Source organism: Xenia sp. Carnegie-2017, unplaced genomic scaffold (genome assembly GCF_021976095.1).
Source record: "Xenia sp. Carnegie-2017 unplaced genomic scaffold, XeniaSp_v1 HiC_scaffold_20, whole genome shotgun sequence".
Taxonomy (NCBI): domain Eukaryota; kingdom Metazoa; phylum Cnidaria; class Anthozoa; order Malacalcyonacea; family Xeniidae; genus Xenia; species Xenia sp. Carnegie-2017.
The window spans coordinates 5825636-5851385 of NW_025813483.1; the positions used below are offsets into that span (position 1 = coordinate 5825636).

General features: G+C 34.2%; 3 long non-coding RNA genes across 3 annotated transcripts; 1 reads left to right on the top strand and 2 right to left on the bottom strand.

Annotated features, from left to right (window-relative positions):
• Positions 1-10813: 10813 nt before the first annotated feature.
• Positions 10814-13873, bottom strand: LOC124442717. Its single transcript, XR_006947343.1, has 3 exons — positions 13692-13873; positions 12335-12426; positions 10814-11159 (listed from the first exon to the last, which is right to left on the bottom strand). It is a non-coding gene; the product is annotated as an uncharacterized LOC124442717 (long non-coding RNA).
• A 3042-nt stretch (positions 13874-16915) lies between these two features.
• On the top strand, positions 16916-17522 carry LOC124440889. The gene is made up of 2 exons (XR_006946806.1): positions 16916-17204; positions 17338-17522. It is a non-coding gene; the product is annotated as an uncharacterized LOC124440889 (long non-coding RNA).
• Positions 17523-22060: 4538 nt separating this feature from the next.
• On the bottom strand, positions 22061-24783 carry LOC124440886. The gene is made up of 3 exons (XR_006946803.1): positions 24611-24783; positions 23376-23467; positions 22061-22334 (listed from the first exon to the last, which is right to left on the bottom strand). It is a non-coding gene; the product is annotated as an uncharacterized LOC124440886 (long non-coding RNA).
• Between the last annotated feature and the right edge of the window lie 967 nt (positions 24784-25750).

Sequence of the window (25750 nt, forward strand, 5' to 3'; positions counted from 1 at the left end):
CTTGTGGAGATGGGATTGTGATCTATGTTGTCAACTGCTGCAGTTGTAAACAATCGTTTCCGTAACTTCGACGGACAAACAACGTCATCACTCTCGTACCTTGCTATTACTTTATTAGCTATGTCGGAGAGCAATATAAACTTTCATATGAGTGAAAGTTGTGTTAAGGTCTGACTACTCCTTTAAGTGTATTAAATTGCAGAATTAGTGTTAGATATTATATTACAGGTTAAATATTGTATTAATGTGGTATATTTGTTTGTTGAGGTCTGGTTTGAGCTATTTGCTGTAGAGCGCTTCTTTCAGTTAAAGAGAAAAAGGAGAGTTGTCTTCAATTGCACTTCACGCGAGCGTGAAGCGTCAAGACCTCATCACACTAGAGAAAAGGAATGTCCGGTACCAATATACAAGTCCCTCAAAATTCATGGAACTACAAGAGACAAATCACTTATCGACGCTTTTTTCAAGTTGGGATTGTGCATCTCGTACGATCGGCTTTTATCTGTTATAATTTGTATTTATTGTTCATTTACTAAATCCAATTTATATATTTATTTATTAGTAATTCATCATTAACGATACTTATAAATATGGCTATAATAATTTAAATTACCATTATTATTCATCAGCGTATTTAAAACCCTCAAAGACAAAGTCCTCTTCTAGACCTGGTGGTTGGAAATGTGCTCGAATGCAGCTAACAGCAAAAGATGGTAGTGGTACTCTAATTTCCTTGCCCAATACATTCCAACACCATCGAACCAGTTGCCTGTAAGCCACATGTCTTTGTCTTTTGTGTTCAGGTCCTTCTTCAGCTCTTGAACCATAGTGTTGTTTGTACTCACTCCATGCCAGTCGTAATACCCAATAATTTAAACAAAGATTTCGAAAAACAGGATTATCTGTAATACAGTCCGGAGTATCTATTCCCTCAAATTGTGCAGAGTCTTCATTCATTGTTACAACAGCTAAACTTCGTCGGAGTCGTCCATAGGCTCGTCGCTAGAGTCTGTTTCAATCGGCTCATAAGCATATGGTTGAATCATGTTTTGATCGTTAATCATTTCTTCGTAGTTTGAAACACTGCTTCCAGAATAATTACTAGAGGAATCGTTTGAGTAATCCGTATCCATTGCGCAAAATAATTTAAAAACTTAGAAAATAAAATGCAACGACGAATATGCTTATGCGTAATTTCTACTTTTGCTAGTATATTTTGTCTAATGTTGACAACGATCACCGCGCAGTGACGTAACGACGAGAAACCGCTGCTGGACTGCGGCTTCGCTTGCATGTACACAATGGCGATCAAACAAGAGGCAAAAATACAAACAATTAAGGCATTATTTCTCGAGTTAAATTTGAATTGGAAACCTAGGATTTCGCGAGAGAGGTAAGAACAATAGTCACATACACATATATAATTAAGTTTGAAAATTTGTAATCCAGGCATAGGAATACATAAAAGATAAAAAGTTTCTCCGGATTTTAAATGATTTTTATTGAGCTTTCGACTCGTTGCTTCGAGCCTTCATCAGAATGAGGATATTTATTTACACGTGCTTTTAGCTTGGAGACGTTTAGAGTGCCTAATTGGATTAGTGGGTGGATTAATGTGATTGGATGGGGTGAAATGCGTTGCCATGGGTTTTGGTGTATTGTTAATATGATTGGTCATAGTTATGGGTTCGAATCCCGTTGAGTCACCTGATTTTTTCAGGTCCTGAGACGATTGCTTAAATTGTCCAGCAAAAGTGCGAAGATCATATCTTCGTTTAATTTCAAACACCGCACTGCATAAAACATTCATACGACATTCCTTTCACGAGAAAACATGAGCCCAACAATATTGACCTGCTCACCACTGTGTGACTTCATAGCTCAGTTGGTCAGAGCACTGCACCGGCACCGCAGAGGTCATGGGTTCGAATCCCGTTGAGTCACCTGATTTTTTCAGGTCCTGAGACGATTGCTTAAATTGTCCAGCAAAAGTGCGAAGATCATATCTTCATTTAATTTCAAACACCGCACTGCATAAAACATTCATACGACATTCCTTGTTGTGAGTATATGATGGGTATGTCGATATGTCTGTTTATTGTGTCGTTGTCTTTACTATACCAGGCTTCTTTAAATTCGCGTGCGTGTTTAGTCTGTGCGCGTCCGAGTACTTTAGTTTCTGTCCAGTCGAATGTGTGGTTGTTTCCGTGGGAATGTTTTACCGGTAGTGAGTTCGGATCTCGTCGTTTAATGGCGTTTTTGTGTTCTGTGAGTCTTGTTTCAATTTTCTTAGATGTTTGTCCTATGTATTGTTTTGAACAGTCTTTACATGGTATCATGTAGATCGCGTCAGTTGTATCATGAATTGTTGTTTTGTCTTTATGTTTGGTGAAACATGATTTGAGTTTTTGTGTAGGTTTGTGGGCGACGTTAATATTAAATGGTCGAAGAAGTCTGGCAGTCATTTCTGATGTTCCGTTTATGTATGGTAATGTGACGATTTTACTGTTTCGTCCGGTTTTTGCTGTTTTTGTCGGTTTGTGTTTTGTTTTGTATTTTGTATATAGTTTTGTTTATGAAGTTTCTAGGGTAATTGTTTTTAATAAATGTGGAGTGTAAGTAGTTGCGTTCTGTTTTTTTGGCTTCTTCCGTATTACAATGAGTGTTTATCCTGTTGAAAAGTGTTCGAATGCAGCTTATTTTGTGTTTTGTTGGATGATTGCTGTTGAAGTTGGGTATTTGGTCTGTGTGGGTGGTTTTGCGGTATACTTGTGTGTTTAGTGTACCGTCATCTGTTCTCGTTAGTAGGATGTCGAGGAAGGTAAGTTGTTTGTCGTGTTCTTCGTCTTTAGTAAAGGTAATGTTCTTTGTGGTATTGTTTATGGTGTGTAGGATTTGTTCAGTATTGTCTTTCTTGACTATGGCAAAGATGTCGTCGGCATATCTTTTCCATAGTCTGATGCATGTGTTCTTTGAGACTGATTGTGTTTCGAGGTGTTGCATGACAGCTTCTGCGAGGAAGGTGGATAGTGGTGATCCCATTGGTGTGCCGGAAATTTGTCTGTAGTATGTGTTTTGGAAGGTGAATTCAGTGGAGAGGCAAAGGTTGAGTAAGTCTAGGATGTCATTTTTGTCTAGTTGTGTTGTAGCTCGATTTCATTCTGATGAAGGCTCGAAGCAACGAGTCGAAAGCTCAATAAAAATCATTTAAAATCCGGAGAAACTTTTTATCTTTTATACATATATATATATATATCATGTAAATAGCATAATTACTTTCACTCTATGTACTGAAGATGGCATAAGCATGCCGAAACATGTTTACGATAAAAAAACTCGTCGTTCATTTAAAATGTCTGAAGACAATTTGTTAAGAGATGGTTAAGCCAGTTTGATTTGGATCTCTTTCTGCCGGTTGTTTGTTTTCAATGGCTCCTTTAAGTATCATATCTTAACAACTTTTAATGATGCTGGAACAGAATCATTTTGACAATCTTCGGAAAATTTTCCGTTGAATGAGTTCTTTGTTTGAAATATATCTCTTCTTATAATCATAGCCGCTTTTGCTAAATGTCATGCTTCCGAATATTCTTCCTTTGCCCTTTTAAAAGCGTTAAACCTTTTTTAAAACCTACAATAGACACAGCATTATAAAATGATTTCATGACTAAAGCCCGGTTTCCATATGATCGTTCCTGTCGTAAGGATCGTCTTTGTCGCTTGCAATTTGTAGAAGCGACAGAGACGATCCTATGGAAACGCTTAACTCAAACGACAAAAGCGATCCTTACGTTCGAAACGATCCTTGCGTATCGATCGTTTGAGATAGACTAGAGTTCTATCCTTGCGACAGAAACGAACGGAAACACCTTTTACGCGCTTGCATTTTTTTAATGGAAACCGGTGCAAAACGATCGTTACGCCATAAGCGACTTGATATATCCCATGATACATCCGTAATTCCACGTACTTCTTGAACAAGAGTATGAAAAATTCCAAGACGTTCTCTTCTTTGAAACATGGGACGAACCCAAAAACGATGTTTTCTTTTTTGCTTTCGCTCTCGCCTTCTTCTCAGCACACGCAAAAGAAAATAACACGCTACAAGTCTTCCTCTTCGATTGACTGCCGCCATTTTGAATACATCATACAGCAAGTGTTTGGTGACTAGTTCAAATTAGATACGATGCATACGATTAATGGAAACCAGTTCATCGCAATAATCGCTTCTGTCGTTTGATCACCGCAGGGGACTTTTTCAACAGACAGAAACGACTCTAGCGACAGAAACGATCATATGGAAACCAGGCTTAAGAACAAATGTTAAGTATTTCTTTTTGTGGTATAAAATACCTCTTTGCAGCTATCTTTCTCACATTTCACAAATTGAGAAACATTTGCTAGTGACATTTTAAATATCTTCTCTGTTAGACATATATGTATAGACTATGAAATTTCATGTAAGATTTACCTTTCTTTTTTTTCTTTTCTGTAACAAATAAAGAAACAACAGGATATCTTGGTATTCTAACTTCTTTTCTTTGTTCTTCTTCCTTCTTTTTTATAGCTTAATTATGAAGAATTGATAGCATGAAACTTATACGAAATGTGCGCGCTTGTTACTTTGAGATCAATTGACCTTGTTTTGCAATGACTTGTCTTATCTTGTCTTAAACGTTTTTCACATGATGTTAAAATTTCATGATATGGCAGGATTGTATTACAAAAACAAACTCATTATATAGTATAATTTGGCCAAAAAGTAGTTTCGTAAGCGCTGAGCTCCTGAGCTGAACTTCTTGCAGTATTTTGATACTATATAAGCTATATGTGAGCCTCATTTATACCCATGTTGTATGTAATAAAAATAGGTTTTTTCAAAGTCAAATTTACGCATATTTGAAAAAATTATACAGTAGGATATCAACTAGGCCAGTTAGTAGTTGAAATATAAATATTAAAGCCCAGCATGAAACTGTAAAGTAGCAACAAAGGAAAATATTATTTTTTATTACAAACTACGAATGATAGCAAACAATTTTTCTAAACCCAAGCTGTGCAGATCCACAGTTTATTACATCAAACATTACATGAAATGTATGAATGGAAAAGCAGAAAACAGTTAAATATACTTTTTGTTTTGTCAAACGCATGCGAAGTGACATTGTAAAAGGTTACAAGTGAAAAACTTATAAACATGTCTAAAGTTGCTTTAAATGTGCGTTTGCGATCGAAGTCTGGGCCTCTTAGGCTATGTTTACATTGTATCGGATCGGTTTTTCCTCCGCTCACAAAATGCCTCCTATGCCAACTTCAGGAGTGTTTGTTTTCGGTCCCCTGTGGTCATGGCAACGACCAACTTCACCCTCCCAGCATCAACTAGCACTAATTTTATAGTAAAAAGCAAGCTTAGTAACAATTTATAGGAGAATTATAACCATGTATGGAAAACTGTTTTATGTTTTAACTTAACAAAGATAACATTTAATAAGCCAAGCAATTTCTAAATTGAACCTCGCTTTCAACACATATTATAAAATTTTCATTCACCTTGAACATTAAATTTCTTTTTACCTTGCAATATTTTTTTGATTCAATGTAGAAAGTAACTTCTCTTCTCAAGTAATTTTGCGATTATAAAAGCACACTTTTTGGATTCAAAGGAATTCTTTTGAATGCATAGAGACAGCCGCCCAATTTATTACGTATCTAAGCGTATATAAAGCATTTCCAAATCACGTACAGAATTTCCTTTAAAATTGCAAATTACCGTCTATTTAAACGATGTATGTAATAAAAAGTTACTTTGACAACTGAAGCAAACCCTCCTTTTTCCAAGCATTTACAACACCTCAAATTAATCCGAACTCTTGAATATCTCGCAGTGTAGCCGAAAGGAAGAGGCATCAAATCAGGATACTCATTTCCAACATCACAGCCATTTTGATTTCTTCCTTGATATTTTTCAGCGTCAAGCTTATCTGAAGTGATGTGATTGCTTAAACCGTGCGACATGGGATTTGACGAGATAAAAGAATGTCCAAGAAGCCGCTATGCTAAACATCGACTAAGGCTCTCCGGATATAGACACCTCTACAAAGTACATGACATTAAAAAATAGTAGCTATAAATTATTCGTCACTTCAATGCTTGTTTTTCTTCATGATCTTCATTTTTGCAAGTGGAAGCTTTGAGTGGAAGTTTTCAAGCATGGCTATCATTATATTGGCAAATACATATTCAGAGGAAGATAACTTTCTTTATGATACTGCAATTCAATGAAAAGGAACTTAGATGTAAAAAACGAGCTTTTCAATTCATCCAAAGACCAAACTCTTTTTTCTTGACATTGGTTGACTTTTTAAGAGAAACACCTAAAAAAAAATAAAATTAATAAACCAAAAATGTCGAAAAATTGGCAAAAATTTAAAAAAAATATTTACTGAGCTAAACAAAAATTGTGTTAACAATCGAAAATTTCTACCTGTGAATGAACTTGAACCAATTATTCCACAATATCACGAAGAAGCCACTATCTTCTCTGTTCGTCCTTGTACTATCCCTCGTCAATAACATTCATTAGATTACTCTTTTGCAATGCTTCATCTGAATGTAGAACGTTTGCAGAGTACACTTTGAATCTTCTTGAAAATCCCTTGCGATGATTGCTTCCTCTTCACTTTCGAAATCCGACTCCTCGTCTTAAACGAATGACGCTACATGGTAATTATTTTTACATATCTTCAGCAACATCATGAACAGTTTTCAATACTATATACCACGTAATCCAACAAGCTTCCAAACTGTGTTCGTGATTCATCGTTATTTTTTTTGAACATATCTTCGGCAAACTCGGTGTTATTAATGGATTGTTTTTGCATTGGAACCTCGTCCTCGCTATAGCTTTTATCGTCGTCAACATGCTTGGAATCATACGTGTTTTCATTCGTACACAAATTCTCATACAAAAATCTAAAGCGTACGCTAGGTGCTTCAACTACGTATATGAATGTAAATATAAAGTTAAATATATGTATAGTAAATGTCAACTAGCAGTAGAAGCTGGGTGCGACATATTTATGCAGTGGCTTAGCAGTCCAGACGTTTCGGGTCGCGACCGCACTCTCCCTGCGTACCCAGAACAAAGCCTATCGCAGGTGATCTTGGGGTCTGATGAACGGAAGCTTGCTATTGACATCCCCAAGTAGTATAGCGTGGAAAGGGCCAAAATCGCTCAGAAAAACATTAACATGCAGCATTCTACTGCCTTACGCTTAAGAAGGCATCGGGAAGTATGGACCGAAAACAGGGGTTTCTGCTTTCGAGTTTTATGTTTTTGCTGATAAGAGTTCTTCTCTTTATAAAATAAACCAAGCAACGTTTCAATTAACTTCTTCTGACACTGTGCTTTTTGTAGGAACTTATAACTTAAGACAACCTTAATCATGTTTTACACAATTTTTATTGGTTTACATCCTTCCGATTTAACGCTCGCATTTACTGTTTTCTCATGTATCACGAGCAAACCATAAACGGGCTACATGGCAAACAACGATATTGTGATTGGATGGGGTTAAGTGCGTTGCCATGGGTTTTGGTGTATTGTTGATATGATCGATGTTATCATTATAAGAGTGTATTGTTGTAGCTTTGGTGTTGTTTGTAGTTTTTTTGTCCTTTTTCTTTAGTTGTGAGTATATGACAGGTATGTCGATATGTCTGTATATTGTGTCGTTGTCTTTACTGTACCAAGCTTCTTTAAGTTCTCGTTCGTTTTTAGTCTTTACGCGTCCGAGTACTTTAGTTTCTGTCCAGTCGAATGTGTGGTTGTTTCCGTGGGTATATGTTCTGCCGGTAGTGAGTTCTGATCTCGTCGTTTTATGAAGTTTTCGTGTTATGTGAGCCTTGTTTAGATTTTCTTTGATGTTTGTCCTATGTATTGTTTTGAGCAGTCTTTACATGGTATCATGTAGATCGCGTCAGTTGTATCATGAATTGTTGTTCTGTGTTTATGTTTGGTGGAATATGATTAGAGTTTTTGTGTAGGTTTGTGGGCGACGTTAATATTAAATGGTCGAAGAAGTCTGGCAGTCATTTCTGATGTTCCGTTTATGTGTGGTAATGTGACGATTTTTACTGTTTCGTCCGGTTTCTTGTTGCTTTTGTCGGTTTGTGTTTTGATTTGTATTTTCTTTATAGTTTTGTTTATGAAGTTTCTATGGTAATTGTTTTTATAAATAGTGGAGTATAAGTAGTTGCGTTCTGTTTTCTTGGCTTCTTCGGTGTTACAATGAGTGTTTATCCTGTTAAAAAGTGTTCGAATGCAGCTTATTTTGTGTTGTGTTGGGTGATTGCTGTTGAAATCGAGTATTTAGTCCATGTGGGTATACTTGTGTGTTTAGTGTACCGTCATCTGTTCTGGTTAGTAGGATGTCGAGGAAAGTAAGTTGTTATTTGTGCTCTTTGTCTTTAGTGAAGGTTATGTTCCTTGTGGTATTGTTTATGGTGTGTAAGATTTGTTCAGTTTTGTCCTTCTTGACTGTGGCAAAGATGTCGTCGACATATCTTTTCCATAGTCTGATGTTTGTATTGTTTGTGACTGATTGTGTTTCGTGGTGTTGCATGACGGCTTCTGCAAAAAAGGTAGATAGTGGTGACCTCATTTGTGTGTCTGAAATTTGTCTGTAGTATATGATTTGGAGGGCGAATTCAGTGAAGAGGCAAAGGTTGAGTAAGTCTAGTATGTAATTTTGTCTAGTTGTGTTGTAGCTTGCCAAGTTCTGTCTATTGTGAAATTTGCCTTTTAATCACTAGTTGAAAAACCTGAATGGTATAAACGTGACTGAACACGAAAATGTCGGAACTTGGAGAATACTGAACAGGAAAAAACCCTTAGCGATTTTAGCCGACGTTCCGCACCCCAGATGCTCTTATAAACAATAAACTTTACTTACTTTTGCAACGAGTCAAAAAGCAAAGAAAACAAATGAAAAATTTTATTTTAGTTTTGAAGTTTTCGCCATTTTGAACATACAAATAACGAACCGAAACTGCTATTTTTCAGCTTAACTACGTTAAATCGATCACTGGAACGGATAATTTTCTACTTTGGACGATAAAATTGTGTATTTGATGGGAATTTCTTAAAACGTGTGCTTTGCTTATCCAATTTACATCGAAATAAGTCAAACCTAGCACCACCTAAGCGTCCCTATTTTGCACCGTTTCATTCAGTGCTTTGCGTGACAGGTGTCACTAACGCCTAAATTTTTAGCCAGCGCCTGCTGTATGACATAGATTAGATGAAAATACCTCAAGATAATATATCAAACATAAAAATGTTTTTACCAGTAATAATGCTTGTGTATTTCGAATAAATACAGCTCAAATGAAAATGCAATTTCGACAGAAACCACTTGAAGAAGCACACGTTAGGTTTGATTACCGAAACCAATCAACCGGTAACGCTTGCTTTAAAATTATATGTTGTACTTTGAAAATCACATGAATCACTTTGATAGGAACACGACTGGTGAACATGGAAACCTTTTTGTAACTATTTAGTAACGTAAGATTTAAAGTCTTAAGACTAGTTTTCACTAGGGACATAAGCATTACGACAAACAAAGAGAAAAAAAAATACAAAAGAAGGCAATGAAGCGACTGACACAAGCATCGCTTAAGCATAAGAACAGCAACTTGACATAAATAAGGCAGAACAAAAACAAATTGAAAAGAGAATCCTTTTTCTTTTATTTTCTCCAATCTCTGGAGAATATGCTTGGCTTTGTTTTATCGCTTGTGCTTATGTCGCTAGTGAAAACTAGGCTTAACAAACAATTGCTAAGTGCGTTAGCAATCTGCACGGTATCCCAAAATAACTACTCGTCTTTGAAATCACCCTACATAATTCGTACGATTCAACAATAATTGATCCCCAAGAAGCCGTATACGTGGTTAAAAACAGCAATGCGTGAAGTTTCTTCTGATAACGTTAACGTCTTTTGGGAGTCAGTTACTGCCGAATCATGCAAATTTTAAATGTCTGCTGCTGAATTCAATTTTTATGATGCCCTGGAGCTGCTAAAATGGCTAACGAATAGAAGATCAAGAAAATGTTACATAAAAAATTTATTTAGAAATCACTATGAAAATAGCAAGCCATTTTAATATCTCTATACCAAATGTAGAATACTGGTCTTCTCTATAGGTTTTGTAAACAAAGACAAATAAATCGTGATTTCTTAATATTTTTGTTGTTTTTTCAGCTTTTTCTGTACGATAATTTTTTTCCTTATGTTCATGAGAGAATAAACAAACTTTGTAATTTGGTGGAAATGTTAAGTTGCTTTAACATAAAAAAAGGTGCGCAGCGCGCACATGTTGTTGGGCTTACAAAAACAAGGTCACAAAGGTCACATGGTCACCAGGATTTGAATTTCAAACAAATGACATGCTTATGCACGTGACTCATAACTTCATTATGACATCTTATAGCTTTTCGTTCTGTAAAGACACTGTTGTATATGTTATACATGTCACAATCATGTCACAATTTGACCGTATTTAGTATTTAAATAGATAAGGCTAAAGGAAATGGGAACTATAGTCCATGAGGTTAATGCTATCCTTGCAAAATAATGGGAGCACTTAGACGCTGTCTACATGAAGAGAATTTTTCCAACTAGGTAGGTTAAAGTGTAGATGATCATCACTTACTATCAAGAGGTATCCTAAGGTAAGTAAGTGGGTAAATTGAAGGTGACCATCACACAATAACAACTTTTATCAAGAGGTATTCTAACTAGATGGGTTTTTATGTGTGACAAACTATCTTTGATGTTTAACTCTTCAAAATAAACTGCCTGAAAATGATCAAAGTTCTTGAATTAATGATTCTATCAATTCTTTTTAGTGCGTACTTCACAGTACACGTTTGTAAATTAGAAAAAGTTGTGTAAATAAATCAATGAAAAAAATCTTGTATCTTTCAACACAAGTTCATCATGCAATTGCACAGCAATTTGATGCACCACGACAGCTGCCACATCTATAAAGCACTGGCAATATAAGAGGACAATCTGATGGAAAACAATGTCCATAGATATTGTTATCAATGTCGCACACACAGTCTGGCTCCCAACCCTCATGATTTGTTTCTAAAGAAGAGAAAAACAAAAATAATTTTTGCAATGGATGACGGTAAATTTGTGCCAAAATTTCTGTACCACGTGGCTGTGCAACTTAGTGCTGTATATTTTGATATACTACACACGTGGTTAACCCCCCATCTAGACCCTGTTCCTGTTGATCATAAACACATGCGAAAAGACATTGTCACAAGAAATTTTTCCTAAGCAACAGGAGTACGATTTTGTTCCAGTGGACTGACTTACTGTTTTGCTCACAATATGTCATTAAGTTTACTTTGCATGAAAACATTTTTGAACAACATATGCAGCCAGGACCTTAGCTACAAGATTTAATGATAGGGGAGGGGAGTTATTCATATATTAAATTATGCCAGATTGATTCCTTTTAAAAGTGCTTTGGCTTTCTAAAGAAATCAGTTGGGCACAATTAAATAAATTTGAAAACCCCCCTCGATCCCCGTTCCAATTAATTTCCTAACAACTATCCTCAAAATTCTGTGTACTTTGACGCTCAACAAAATTAAAGAGACAAAGCCTTCATCAACAAATTCGATAAAATGTCGATAAAATATTGACAAATTACATCTTTTAGGGATAGATATATGTAAAAATTGCACCTCGGCATTGTCTGTTAAAAATTAAGTTGTCAAATACTCATAAAGTTTAACCATTGAAATCCAAACAAAATGTCGCTGAACATGGCAGTGCTTAAAAAAAGTTTTCTAAGGCACCATTATCTTACGCGTACACATCGCACATTTCTACTTTAAAAACGTGATTATGGCACAAATATAGAAAACAACGAGATCTAATAGACGTTTCAAATCGCTTGCAAAGCTCACATTTGTTGACATTCCACTGGTTTAGACTATTGTCAAAGAAACAGATGTAGGTGTTATGGCAATCCTTTAATAAATGCATTAGAAACACTTTTCCTACGTTAGTTTCGTTTATATGTCTTTGTTAAAAGTGGTCAAAAGTACGTTAAGTAAGTTTTTGATTATTTGTACTGTTGTACATCCAGTCCGAAAATAAAGATCAATAATATGGAAATAGCCTGGTCGCTCGATCGTTCAACTGTTTTATACTTTTTGCAGTATAACATATTGGTTATACTGACTACATTCTACTCACAAAAATTAAAAACAAAGTTTCTTTGCGAGTAAAGTTAAAGACAATACCTTTTTCATAAAACGTCATGTTGTTAGGGAAAAGTTTTCTAGCATCAACAGCAACGGCAAACAAGATCAAAATCAATAAAACTGCCTTCATCCTGTAAAACATAAATCATTATATAGGAAGTAGTGTGACGTTAAGATAACGTCAGACTTATAACTTAGCCTTATCATGCTGACTCATTTTTATTATATAGTTACATTCTACTTTTAGTTACATTACGTCATGTATTGTAAATAGTAATGATGCCATAATTATAAAAAGGTTATTACGTTATACTTTATAATTAGCTTCCAGACAATATGTAAGCAGTGGACAGCTAAAGCGAGAACGATTGTACTTTGGTGAATAAGTAGTAAATTGATTTTACATTGGCGACGAGGATTAAAGAGCGCCTGTTAAATACATGGTTATAATGCTCCTAAACATATATGATTATAATGCTCCTATACCTACATGATTATAATACTCCTATACGTACAATATAGTACTCCTATTCATACAATATATCCATGTATGTGTAGAAGCATGATAACCATATATATATTATTTTACATATAAAAAACATATTGCTTATAGACAAGAAGTCATTATGTGCGAATTATTAATCATTAAGAGGCTTTTTAATTGACGATGGAATTTAAGTAACAACTCCAACTGATCACATGAGACCCATACGACATGCACGTGTATAATGGCTTGACGTCATTCAACAATGATTTTTGGCCTTTCATAATCTCATGACAGGATTGCATGATAAGAACAAAGGGGTAGACAGTTGAAACAGAGCTGCATAACTTAGGTCTGTGATAACAAAAAGTTAGTAAGGTTAGGCATTAAATTAAGAGCACCCCTAATTCAAGACATTCGTTAATAAACTTTCTTGCTATTTCAGGAACGAAACACTTGTATAAATATTATACATAAATTTTTAAAGTTTATCCATCACATTCTGTGCATGTGATTGATCTGTGCATGCAATTCATCGTTTTAAACTAGAATGTATTGTAAAAACGTACAATAGAACACAGCATTATAAGATGATTTCATGACTACAACCAAGCATTAGGTATCATAAATCTTTAAGTTTATCCATCACATTCTGTGCATGTGATTGATCTGTGCATGCATTCAGTGTTTTAAACTAGAATTTATTGTAAAAACGTACAATAGACTCAGCATTATAAAATGATTTCATGACTAAAACCAAATGTTAAGTATTTCATTCTTGTGGTATAAAATACCTCTTTGCAGCTATCTTTCTCACATTTCACAAATTGGGAAACATTTGCTAGTGGCATTTTAAATATCTTCTCTGTTAGACATATATGTATAGACTATGAAATTTCATGTAGGATTTACCTTTCTTTTTCTTTATTTTCTGTAACAAATAAAGAAACAACAGAATATCTTGGTATTCTAACTTCTATTCTTTGTTCCTCTTTCTTTTTTTATAGCTTAATTATGAATAATTGACAGCATGAAACTTATACAAAATGTGCGCGCTTGTTGCTTTGAGATCAATTGACCTTGTTTTGCAATGACTTGTCTTATTTTGTCTTAAACATTTTTCACATGATGTTAGAATCTCATGACATGGCAGGATTGTATTACAAAAAAAAACTTGTTATAAAGTATAATTTGGCCAAAAAGCAGTTTCGTGAACGCTGAGCTCCTGAGCTGAACTTCTTGCAGTATTTTGATACTATATATGCTATATGTGAGCCTCATTTATACGCATGTTGTATGTAATAAAAATAGGTTTTTTCGAAGTGAAATTTACGCATATTTGAAAAAATTATACAGTAGGGTCTTAACCAGGCCAGTTAGTAATTGAAATATAAATATTAAAGCCCAGCATGAAACTGTAAAGTAGCAACAAAGGAAAATATTATTTTTTATTACAAACTACGAATGATAGCAAACAATTTTTCTAAATCCAAGCTGTTCAGATCCACAGTTTATTACATCAAACATTACATGAAATGTATGAATGAAAAAGAAGAAAACAGTTAAATATACTTATTGTTTTGTCAAACGCATGTGAAGTGACATTGTAAAAGGTTACAAGTGAAAAACGTATAAACATGCTTAGAATTGCGTTAAATGTGCGTTTGCGACCGAACTTTGGGCCTCTTAGGCTATGTTTACATTGTATGGGATCGATTTTTGCTCCGCTCACAAATTCCCCCTAGGCCAACTTCAGAAGTGTTTGTTTTCGGTCCCCTGTGGTCATGGCAACGACCAACTTCACCCTCCCAGCATCAACTAGCACTAATTTTATAGTAAAAAGCAAGCTTAGTAACAATTTATAGGAGAATTATAACCATGTATGGAAAACTGTTTTCTGTTTTAACTTAACAAAGATAACATTTAATAAGCCAAGCAATTTCTAAATTGAACCTCGCTTTCAACACATATTATAAAATTTTCATTCACCTTGAATGTAGATTCAATGTAGAAAGTAACTTCTCTTCTCAAGTAATTTTGCGATTATAAAAGCACACTTTTTGGATTCAAAGGAGTTCTTTTGAATGCATAGAGACAGCCGCCCAATTTATTAAGTATCTAAGCGTATATAAAGCATTTCCAAATCACGTACAGAATTTCCTTTATATGACCAAATTACCGTCTATTTAAACGATGTATTTAATAAAAAGTTACTTTGACAACTGAAGCAAACCCTCCTTTTTCCAAGCATTTGCAACACCTCAAATTAATCCGAACTCTTGAATATCTCGCAGTGTAGCCGAAAGGAAGAGGCATCAAATCAGGATACTCATTTCCAACATCACAGCCATTTTGATTTCTTCCTTGATATTTTTCAGCGTGAAGCTTATCTGAAGTGATGTGATTGCTTAAACCGTGCGACATGGGATTTGAAAAGATAAAAGAATGTCCAAGAAGCCGCTATGCTAAACATTGGTTAATGCTCTCCGGATATAGAAAAACGTTAACATGCAGCATTCTACTGCCTTATGCTTAAGAAGGTATCGGGAAGTATGGACCGAAAACAGGGGTTTTTGCTTTCGAATTTTATCTTTTTGCTTATAAGAGTTCTTCTCTTTATAAAATAAACCAAGCAACGTTTCGATTAACTTCTTCTGACACTGTGCTTTTTTCAGGCACTTATAACTTAAGACAACCTTAAGCATGTTTTACACAATTTTTATTGGTTTACATCTTTCCGATTTAACGCTCGCATTTACTGTTTTCTCATGTATCACGAGCAAACCATCCACGGGCTTCATGGCAAACAACGATGATGTGATTGGATGGGGTGAAGTATGATGTAGATCGCGTCAGTTATATCATGAGTTGTTGTTAAGTGTTTATGTTTGGTGAAATATAACCACTTAACCACTTAAAGAAACACACGTTAGGTTTGGTTACCGAAACCAATCAACCGGTAGCGCTTGCTTTAAAATGGTATGTTTTGCTTTGACAATCACATGAATCACTTTGATAGGAACACGACTGGTGAACATGGAAACCTTCGTGTAACTATTTAGTAACGTAAGATTTAAAGTCTTAAGCCTAGTTTTCACTAGAGACATAAGCATAAGGACAAACAAAGAGAAAAAAATATACAAAAGAAGGCAATGAAGCGATAGACACAAGCATCGCTTACACATAAGAACAGCAACTTGACATAAATAAGGCAGAAGAGAAACAAATTGAAAAGAAAATCCTTTTTCTTTTATTTTATCCAATGTCTGGAGAATAGGCTAGGCTTTGTTTTATCGCTTGTGCTTATCTCGCTAATGAAAACTAGGCTTAACAAACAATTGCTAAGTGCGTTAGCAATCTGCACGGTATCCCAAACAAACTACTCGTCATTGAAATCACCCTAGTGATTTCAATGGCGAGTGAAGTTCCTTCTGATAACGTTAACGTCTTTTGGGAGTCAGTTACTGCCGAATCATGCAAATTTTAAATGTCTGCTGCTGAATTCAACGATGAACAAATTTTTTATGATGCCCTGGAGCTGCTAAAATGGCTAACGAATAGAAGATCAAGAAAATGATACATAAAAAATTTATTTAGAAATCACTATAAAAATAGCAAGCCCTTTTAATATCTCTATACCAAATGTGGAATACTGGTCTTCTCTATAGATTTTGTAAACAATGACAAAGAAATCGTGATTACTTAATATTTTTGTTCTTTTTTCAGATTTTTTTCTACTATAATTTTTTTCCTTATATTTATGAGAGAATAAACAAACTTTGTAATTTGGTGGCGATTAAGATAATAACAGCCAGTTAACTGTATTTTCTTAAGAGTTCTGTGATAGCTTAACGCATCTTGATAGCTTATTTTAAGCCTTGAATGAACCAATCACATTTTACATACACAGCACCTGTACTAAACGCATTATATGCAAATGTTATGTCAAGTAATAGGTAGACATTGTAAATTAGAGCTTTGAAAAGACGTCTGTGCAACTTCTCATAAATGTAGAGTACTTAGGAGTGTATAGCATGTACTACTACTGATGTTGATTCTTATAGGAAAACCAAGAACTCTACGACTAACGATGATGAATTATCTGGTGAACAACATGAAAGCAATTTCAAAGTGGAAACATCCAACAACAGTTCTGGTGATAATTTTGAGGTTGACAAATGGCTGGATGATAACGAAGATGAAAATCTGTTGGTGAATCTTGAAGATGACTTTGAAAATCAATCTGTTCCAACGGTTGTAATACTAGATGACGACATTCCACATGATGTAGTCATAGAAAAGGAGTTTGAAATTGATGATGATATTCCTAACGATGTTCTAAATGACCTGGATGGTTATGAATGTTAGTTTGATGATCTGGTGACAATGGAGATCATTTGAAGAGAAGTGGAATCATGGACAGCGGTATGTTAATGAAGATTTTTATAAAAAATTTTTGTACATTTTCATGTTGACGAGGATGTATTGAATCTCTCAAAAAAAATTAATGTTCAATACAGCTGCCTTGTTACTGGCCTTTTGATTATTTAAATTTTAGTTTTAGGTAAAGTTGGGCGGTATTGAAATGTTGGGAACATTTTCAGCACCTTAACATACCACAGTATACCAATATATAACGTTTAGATCTTGTATGTAAATGTGTGATCTACTGTAACTGCTGTTTTTACTCAATAATCCAAGGCAAATTCAATATTATTTTATTAACGATCATTATTTCCGTAAGATTCAAATTATGTCATGTTTTACAGAGACAGTAACGTTTCCAACTAGCAACAGCTACGTATTAATCATACAACTAGCTACTTCTGATTTTGTCAGCTCAAGATGCGATTTTGCAAAACACTACTTCAGCTATGCTGTAAAAATGCACTATCTGTTTTGATTGGTAAACCTTTTTAGTTTAAACTCAAAGAAAAACTAGTGAAAGCCATAGTACCTTTATTATGTTAGGTTATTTACGAAATCAAAACCATTTCTGAAATTCACATGTTTTACTCAAAAAGTTCCATGAACTGTACATTATTTATCAAAATGAGGTTATACATAGTATTGTAATATTTAGGGTAATATTATAATAAAAAAGATGTCAGCAAATGATTCAGCCATTTTGTACTCAACAATCAAGGCAGGCTGCCAGTTAAATACTACATGAAGCAGTAAAGAAGCCTTAAGTCATTATCTCTTCAAGGTCAAGATTTTATAGCATACAATTGTACATATGTACTGACTAAACATACACGTTTAGTGAATACTAATTCGTAATGTCAGTAAGTATGAATCAATCAACATTTCTCATTTACCTGACAATAAAACTACTATGAAAGATCATATCTTCATTTAAGTAAAACTACTGTTAGGTTCCTAAACATCAAGTTAATGTTGATAACTAGCTACTATTTTAATCCTCCCAAGATGAATAGATGAAAACAACTGAATTAAACAACTGAATCAAATGTTTGTAGCATTTATTCCTTCCTGAATTCCTTCCTAAAAGTTCTTACATATTTTGAATTTCATTTTGTCCTCTAATCTTCATCCTCGTCCTGCCAATCGTCATCGTCATCATCCCATTCAGATCCTGTTTCGCTCTCAGAGTCTGAGTATTCCACAGCAATACGTCGCTGATGTATAGACGTAACATCCATACCAACATTTTGTTGTTCCTTCTTCTCCGTTTCGCCTTGAACTTTCCTCAACTTCATCCCTGTGCGGATTGCCTCAAGCAAATCAGTGCGAGCATCAAGTTTCTTTGGTTCTGGAGGAGGAGCAGTCATTCCACCTTCCACAGGAGGTGGTGGTGTTGGTGGTGGTAATGGTGGGCGTGGGGTGCTACTGGAATGTTCATACCAGGGAAGGCTGGTGTAGGGGAGGTGGTGGCATATCTGATGACATATTAGGGGGAATAATTGATGGTGGTGGTGGTGGTAGAGGATAAATTAGGATCTATTTGACTAGGTACAGGAGGTGGTGGTGGGTGTTTGGTGGTTGGTTTTGGTTTCGATGTAATACCTCGTCTGGAAGATACTGTTCCTCTTATTTTATCATATTCGATGAACTCTTTGGTGTTTAAATTAACAGAACCATTTTGTACTGGTGGTTTAATGTCATCTTGTGCAGAGGGAACACTATCCTGCACCGAGTATTTTGATTGAGAGAACTCCTTATCCTGACCATCATACACCTTCTTTCTTAGATGTTTCACTCTAATCTGGGATTGCTTTCAGCCACCTCGATGTTGCCTCTGTAAGAAAGCATTCAACAAAGATATAATATCATTCTTTGTTTGAATTTTAATGAAGGACGATTTCATTTCCTTCTAGTGACATGATGGATTGAAATTGAACAAATACAAAATTTACAAATATCAAGAAACATTTTATGGAAAGCCTATTTAGAATAAATGGATCTTTTTAAGCTTTCACTAAAGAAACTCTGTTCATCTACTTAATGTCAATGCAGAGGAACTGAAATATTAAACTGACAAGAAAGTTTTGCTTTGACATGTTAACTTCCTATGGTTATGTAATGATGAAGTAGAAATGGTTTTTTAACGGAATTAATTCCAATGAAACTTATAACATCCAAGTAACAGAGATGAAGAATGAATACCTAATAACATTATGTCGCGATTTCCGTGTTATTCTCCATGTAATTATCCTCAAACTATTATGTAATCTGTACTAGCCTGATTGAATGATTAATGATTTACAATAGATGTGTATTACGCTAAAGTTTCTTTTTGGAATCGGATAAGATAAATATAATGCACATGCAGTTCATACTTTTCAATTCTGATGGCTATTCACGTCCACGTCGGCTTCACTGGATATTGATTTATAAAAAGCTTATCTCATTTGAAAAATTTCATTTTCCTAATCAGAAAGCCCAACAAAGACATTTACGCAACTTTTGAAAGGTCATCAAGGCTTTCTGTGCAAAACTAGTGTATATTCATTGTTAGAGTGCTGAAGTAAACTTTAAAGAAAGTAACTAGCTATTAACTTAGTTATTCAAAACATCACTTACCTGATTTGGATAAGTTAGATAGCGACTCATGGTCAACGACGTTGTAATGCTCAACTCTTAGAACTAAACATGATCACGATTTATGACATCCACGTGGCCCATGGTTCATCGTTCTTGGACACACTTGATCAAGATTGGACATATGCAGACATGCTTAAGACACTTTGCATTTTGCTGTATTTACTTTATCTTGTTTGGCTCCAAAGATATTAAAAGGAGTACTAAAATTATTGTACGATAGCTAAAGCAAAACTACTTTGACGTACATTGGAAAAAATTGCTACATCCTGTTAATGGAAATGATATTAAGATGGCGTGTTGTTTGACAGATATACAAGGTGGAAGGGAGTAAATTATTTGGTTGTCCCATCTTTTTTTCTTTGGCTCGAGAGTCCATAAAATCACCAATTTAATTCATAATTCATTTTGTTGTAGTGACGAAAACATCTGGATTACATTCTTAGAGAAAGCGTTCAATTTGTAAATTAGCTATTTAAAGCAGTTTCAGCCCGCATTCTCACTCCATATCTTTTTTTTTTAATACGTTCAATATTCGAAGTTAATTACCGCATTGCAAATGTTAAGCCCGGTTTTCGCATAATCGTTTAAATCATCTGTAGTCTGAAAGCGTGCAGGAACGATATCGCAGGCAATCGTTTCAATCGTCTGGTTATATGGATTCCCGGGCTTTATCCGCCTCAGCTTCGCCCCGGCAGATAGCAATGACATCGCTCTGAATAATTCCTGATATCATGCTCAACCTCATTCAAAAATTGCTTATTAGTATCCATGTAATAAAGATCACTAAACTGCATCTCATATTTTTTTTTCAGCCAACGCTTTCATATTTTTAATTAGCATTGCAGAAGATTTTAATGACTACATCCTAATTGTTTATTGTTTAGTACATGGATTTAAAGACTTAAGCTTAGTTTTCACTAGGAACATAAGCATAAGGACAAACAAAGGGAAAAGAAAATACAAAAGAAGGCAATGAAGCGACTGACACAAGCATCGCTTAAGCATAAGAACAGCAACTTGACATAAATAAGGCAGGACAAAAACAATTTGAAAAGAGAATCCTTTTTCTTTAATTTCCTCCAATCTCTGGAGAATAGGCTAGGCTTTGTTTTATGGCTTGTGCTTATGTCGCTAGTGAAAACTAGGCTTAACAAACAATTGCTAAGTGCGTTAGCAATCTGCACGGTATCCCAAACAAACTTTTCGTCTTTGAAACCACCCTATATAATTTGTACGATTCAACAATAATTGCTACCCAAGAAGCCGTATACGTGGTTAAAAACAACAATGCGTGAAGTTCCTTCTGATAACGTTAACGTCTTTTGGGAGTCAGTTACTGCCGAATCATGCAAATTTTAAATGTCTGCTGCTGAATTCAACGATGAACAGATTATTTATGATGCCCTGGAGCTGCTGAAATGGCTAACGAATAGAAGATCAAGAAAATTATACATAAAAAATTTATTTAGAAATCACTATGAAAATAGCAAGCCTTTTTAATATCTCTATACCAAATGTAGAATACTGGTCTTCTCTATAGATTTTGTAAACAATGACAAAGAAATCGTGATTACTTAATATTTTTGTTCTTTTTTCAGATTTTTTTCTACTATAATTTTTTTCCTTATATTTATGAGAGAATAAACAAACTTTGTAATTTGGTGGAAATGTTAAGTTGCTTTAACATAAAAAAGGTGCGCAGCGCGCACACGTTGTTGGGCTTACAAAAACAAGGTCACAAAGGTCACATGGTCACTTGGATTTGAATTTCGAACAAATGACATGCACATGCACGTGACTCATAACTTCATTATAACATGTTATAGCTTTTCGTTGTGTAAAGACACTGTTGTATATGTTATACATGTCACAATCATGTCACAATTTGACCATATTTTGTATTTAAGTAGATAAGGCTAAAGGAAATGGGAACTATAGTCCAGGAGGTTAATGCTATCCTTGCAAACTAATGGGAACACTTAGACGCTGTCTACATGAAGAGAATTTTTCCAACTAGGTAGGTTAAAATATAGGTGATCATCACTTACTATCAAGAGGTATCCTAAGGTAAGTAGGTGGGTAAATTGAAGGTGACCATCACACAATATTAACTTTTATCAAAAGGTATCCTAACTAGGTGGGTTTTTATGTGTGATATACTATCTTTAGTGTTTAACTCTTCAAAATAAACTGCCTGAAAATGATCAAACTTCTTGAATTAATGATTCTATCAATTCTTTTTAGTGCGTATTTCACAGTACACATTTGTAAATTAGAAAAAGTTGTGTAAATAAATCAATGAAAAAATCTTGTATCTTTCAACACAAGTTCATCATGCAATTGCACAGCAATTTCCTACACCACGACAGCTGCCACATCTATACAACACTGGCAATATATTAGGACAATATGATGGAAAACAATATCCAAGAATATTGTTATCAATGTCGCACACACAGTCTGGCTCCCAGCCCTTATATCTTGTTTCTAAAGAAGAGAAAAACAAAAATAATTTCTGTAATGAATGACGGTAAATTTGTGCTAAAATTTCTGTGCCACGGGGTTGTGCAACTTAGTGCTGTATATTTTGATATACTACACACGTGGTTAATCCCCCATCTAGCCCCTGTTCCTGTTGATCATAAACACATGCAAAAAGACATTGTCACAAGAAATTATTCCTACGCAACAGGAGTACGATTTTCTTCCAGTGCACTGACTTACTGTTTTGCTCACAATATGTCATTAAGTTTACTTTGTATGAAAAAATTTTTGAACAACATATGCAGCCAGGACCTTAGCTACAAGATTTAATGATAGGGGAGGGAAGTTATTCATACATTAAGTTATGCCAGATTGATTCCTTTTAAACGTGCTTTGGCTTTCTAAAGAAATCAGTTGGGCACAATTTAAAAAATTTGAAAAACCTCCCTCTCTTCCCGCTCCAATTAATTTCCTAACAACTATCCTCAAAATTGTGTGTACTTTGACGCTCGACAAAATTAAAGAGACAAAGCCTTCATCAACAAATTCGACAAAATATCGACAAAATATTGACAACTTATATCTTTTAGGGATAGATGTATGTAAAAATTGCACCTCGGCTCTGTCTGTTAAAAATTAAGTTGTCAAATATTCATAAAGTTTAACCATTGAAATCCAAACAAAATGGCGCTGAACATGGCAGTGTTAAAAAAAATTTGTAAGGCACCATTATCTTACGCGTACACATCACACATTTCTACTTTAAAAACGTGATGATGGCACAAATATAGAAAACAACGAGATCTAATAGACGTTTCAAATCGCTTGTAAAGCTCACATTTGCATGACATTCAACTGGTTTAAACTATTGTCAAAGAAACAGATGTAAGTATTATGGCAATCCTTTAATAAATGCATTAGAAACATTTTTCCTACGTCATCTGTTTTATACTTTTTGCAGTATAACATATTGGTTATCCGACTACATTCTACCTACGAAAATTAAAAAAAAAGTTTCTTTGCGAGTAAAGTTAAAGACAATACCTTTTTCATAAAACGTCATGTTGTTAGGGAAAAGTTTTCTAGCATCAACAGCAACGGCAAACAAGATCAAAATCAATAAAACTGCCTTCATCCTGTAAAACATAAATCATTATATAGGAAGTAGTGTGACGTTAAGATAACGTCATACTTATAACTTAGCTTTATCATGCTGACTTATTTTTATTATATAATTACATCCTACTTTTAGTTACATTACGTCATGTATTGTAAATAGCAATGATGCCATAATTATAAAAAGGACATAACGTTATACTTTATAATTAGCTTCCAGACAATATATAAGCAGTGGACAGCTAAAGCGAGAACGATTGTACTTTGGTGAATAAGTAGTAAATTGATTTTACATTGGCGACGAGGATTAAAGAGCGCCTGTTAAATAAATGGTTATAATGCTCCTAAACATATATGATTATAATGCTCCAATACATACATGATTATAATACTCCTATACATACAATATAGTACTCCTATTCATACAATATATCCATGTATGTGTAGAAGCATGATAACCATATATATATTATTTTACATATAAAAAACATATTGCTTATAGACAAGAAGTCATTATGTGCGAATTATTAATCATTAAGAGGCTTTTTAATTGACGATGGAATTTAAGTAACAACTCCAACTGATCAAATGAAACCCATACAACATGCACGTGTATAATGGCTTGACATCATTCAACAATAATTTTTGGCCTTTTCCTTAATAAGATTTTGTAATAACACGTCATAATCTCATGACAGGATTGCATGATAAGAACAAAGGGGTAGACAGTTGAAACAGAGCTGCATAATGTAGGTCTGTGATAAAAAAAAGTTAGTAAGGTTAGGCATTAAATTAAGAGCACCCCTAATTCAAGACATTCGTTAATAAACTCTCTTGCTATTTCAGGAACGAAACACTTGTATAAATATTATATATAAATCTTTAACGTTTTTCCATCACAATCTGTGCATGTGATTATCTGTGCATGCAATTCATCATTTTAAGCTAGAATGTATTGTAAAAACGTACAATAGACACAGCATTATATAATGATTTCATGACTAAGACCAAATGTTAAGTATTTCATTCTTGTGGTATAAAATACCTCTTTGCAGCTATCTTTCTCACATTTAACAAATTGGGAAACATTTGTGAGTGGCATTTTAAATATCTTCTCTGTTAGACATATATGTATAGACTATGAAATTTCATGTAGGATTTACCTTTCTTTTTCTTTATTTTCTGTAACAAATAAAGAAACAACAGAATATTTTGGTATTTTAACTTCTTTTCTTTGTTCTAATTCCTTCTTTTTTATAGCTTAATTATGAATAATTGATAGCATGAAACTTATACAAAATATGTGCGCTTGTTACTTTGAGATCAATTGACCTTGTTTTGCAATGACTTGTCTTATCTTGTCTTAAACGTTTTTCACATGATGTTAGAATCTTATGACATGGCAGGATTGTATTACAAAAAAAAACTCGTTATAAAGTATAATTTGGCCAAAAAGCAGTTTCGTGAACGCTGAGCTCCTGAGCTGAACTTCTTGCAGTATTTTGATACTATATTAGCTATATGTGAGCCTTATTTATACGCATGTTATATGTCACAAAAATAGGTTTTTTCAAAGTGAAATTTACGCATATTTGAAAAAATTATACAGTAGGGTCTTAACCAGGCCGGCTAATAGTCCAAATATAAATATTAGATATTTATATAAATGTTTATAAATAAATATTAGATTACAACTGGACTCATAAAGATGACTGGAGGGGAAGAATCGATGGAGGATATAATCTCAATAGATATAAATAGTAAAGACATTATAATGACTGATTGTATTCAATAAAATAGATCATTTTTACAAAATCAATCTGATAGTGAGAATTGACATCCAAAACACTTAAGTAGGTGTTGTTGCATATTTTTTGCAGGCATCTTGTAGTCATGATTTATGATGTGTTGCGTTACTATACAATGCACATTTCAGACATGAAATTAGTAAAACCAAATGCACATTGCAAAGCAATATAATTAGAAATATATTTGACAACTGACAGTACACAACCCAAGCAAAAAAGAACCACATATTCATATGCTTCAGTATCTAAAAGTGTTAAACTAAGATTCATAATAATATAAAAAATTAATACTGCCCCATTTCATTTACTGATATTAACTAAAAACTTGAACAAGTGATGTTTTAAAATAAATATTGTGTTTTTATGTTAAACACATTAAAACATCCTAGGATAAACTTTAGAGATGAGCAAATTAACAAGTATTCGACAAATATTACATGTAAAACTTTATGGATTGCGATGTAAGTAAAATATTCCCACAAACCAATCAAGGCT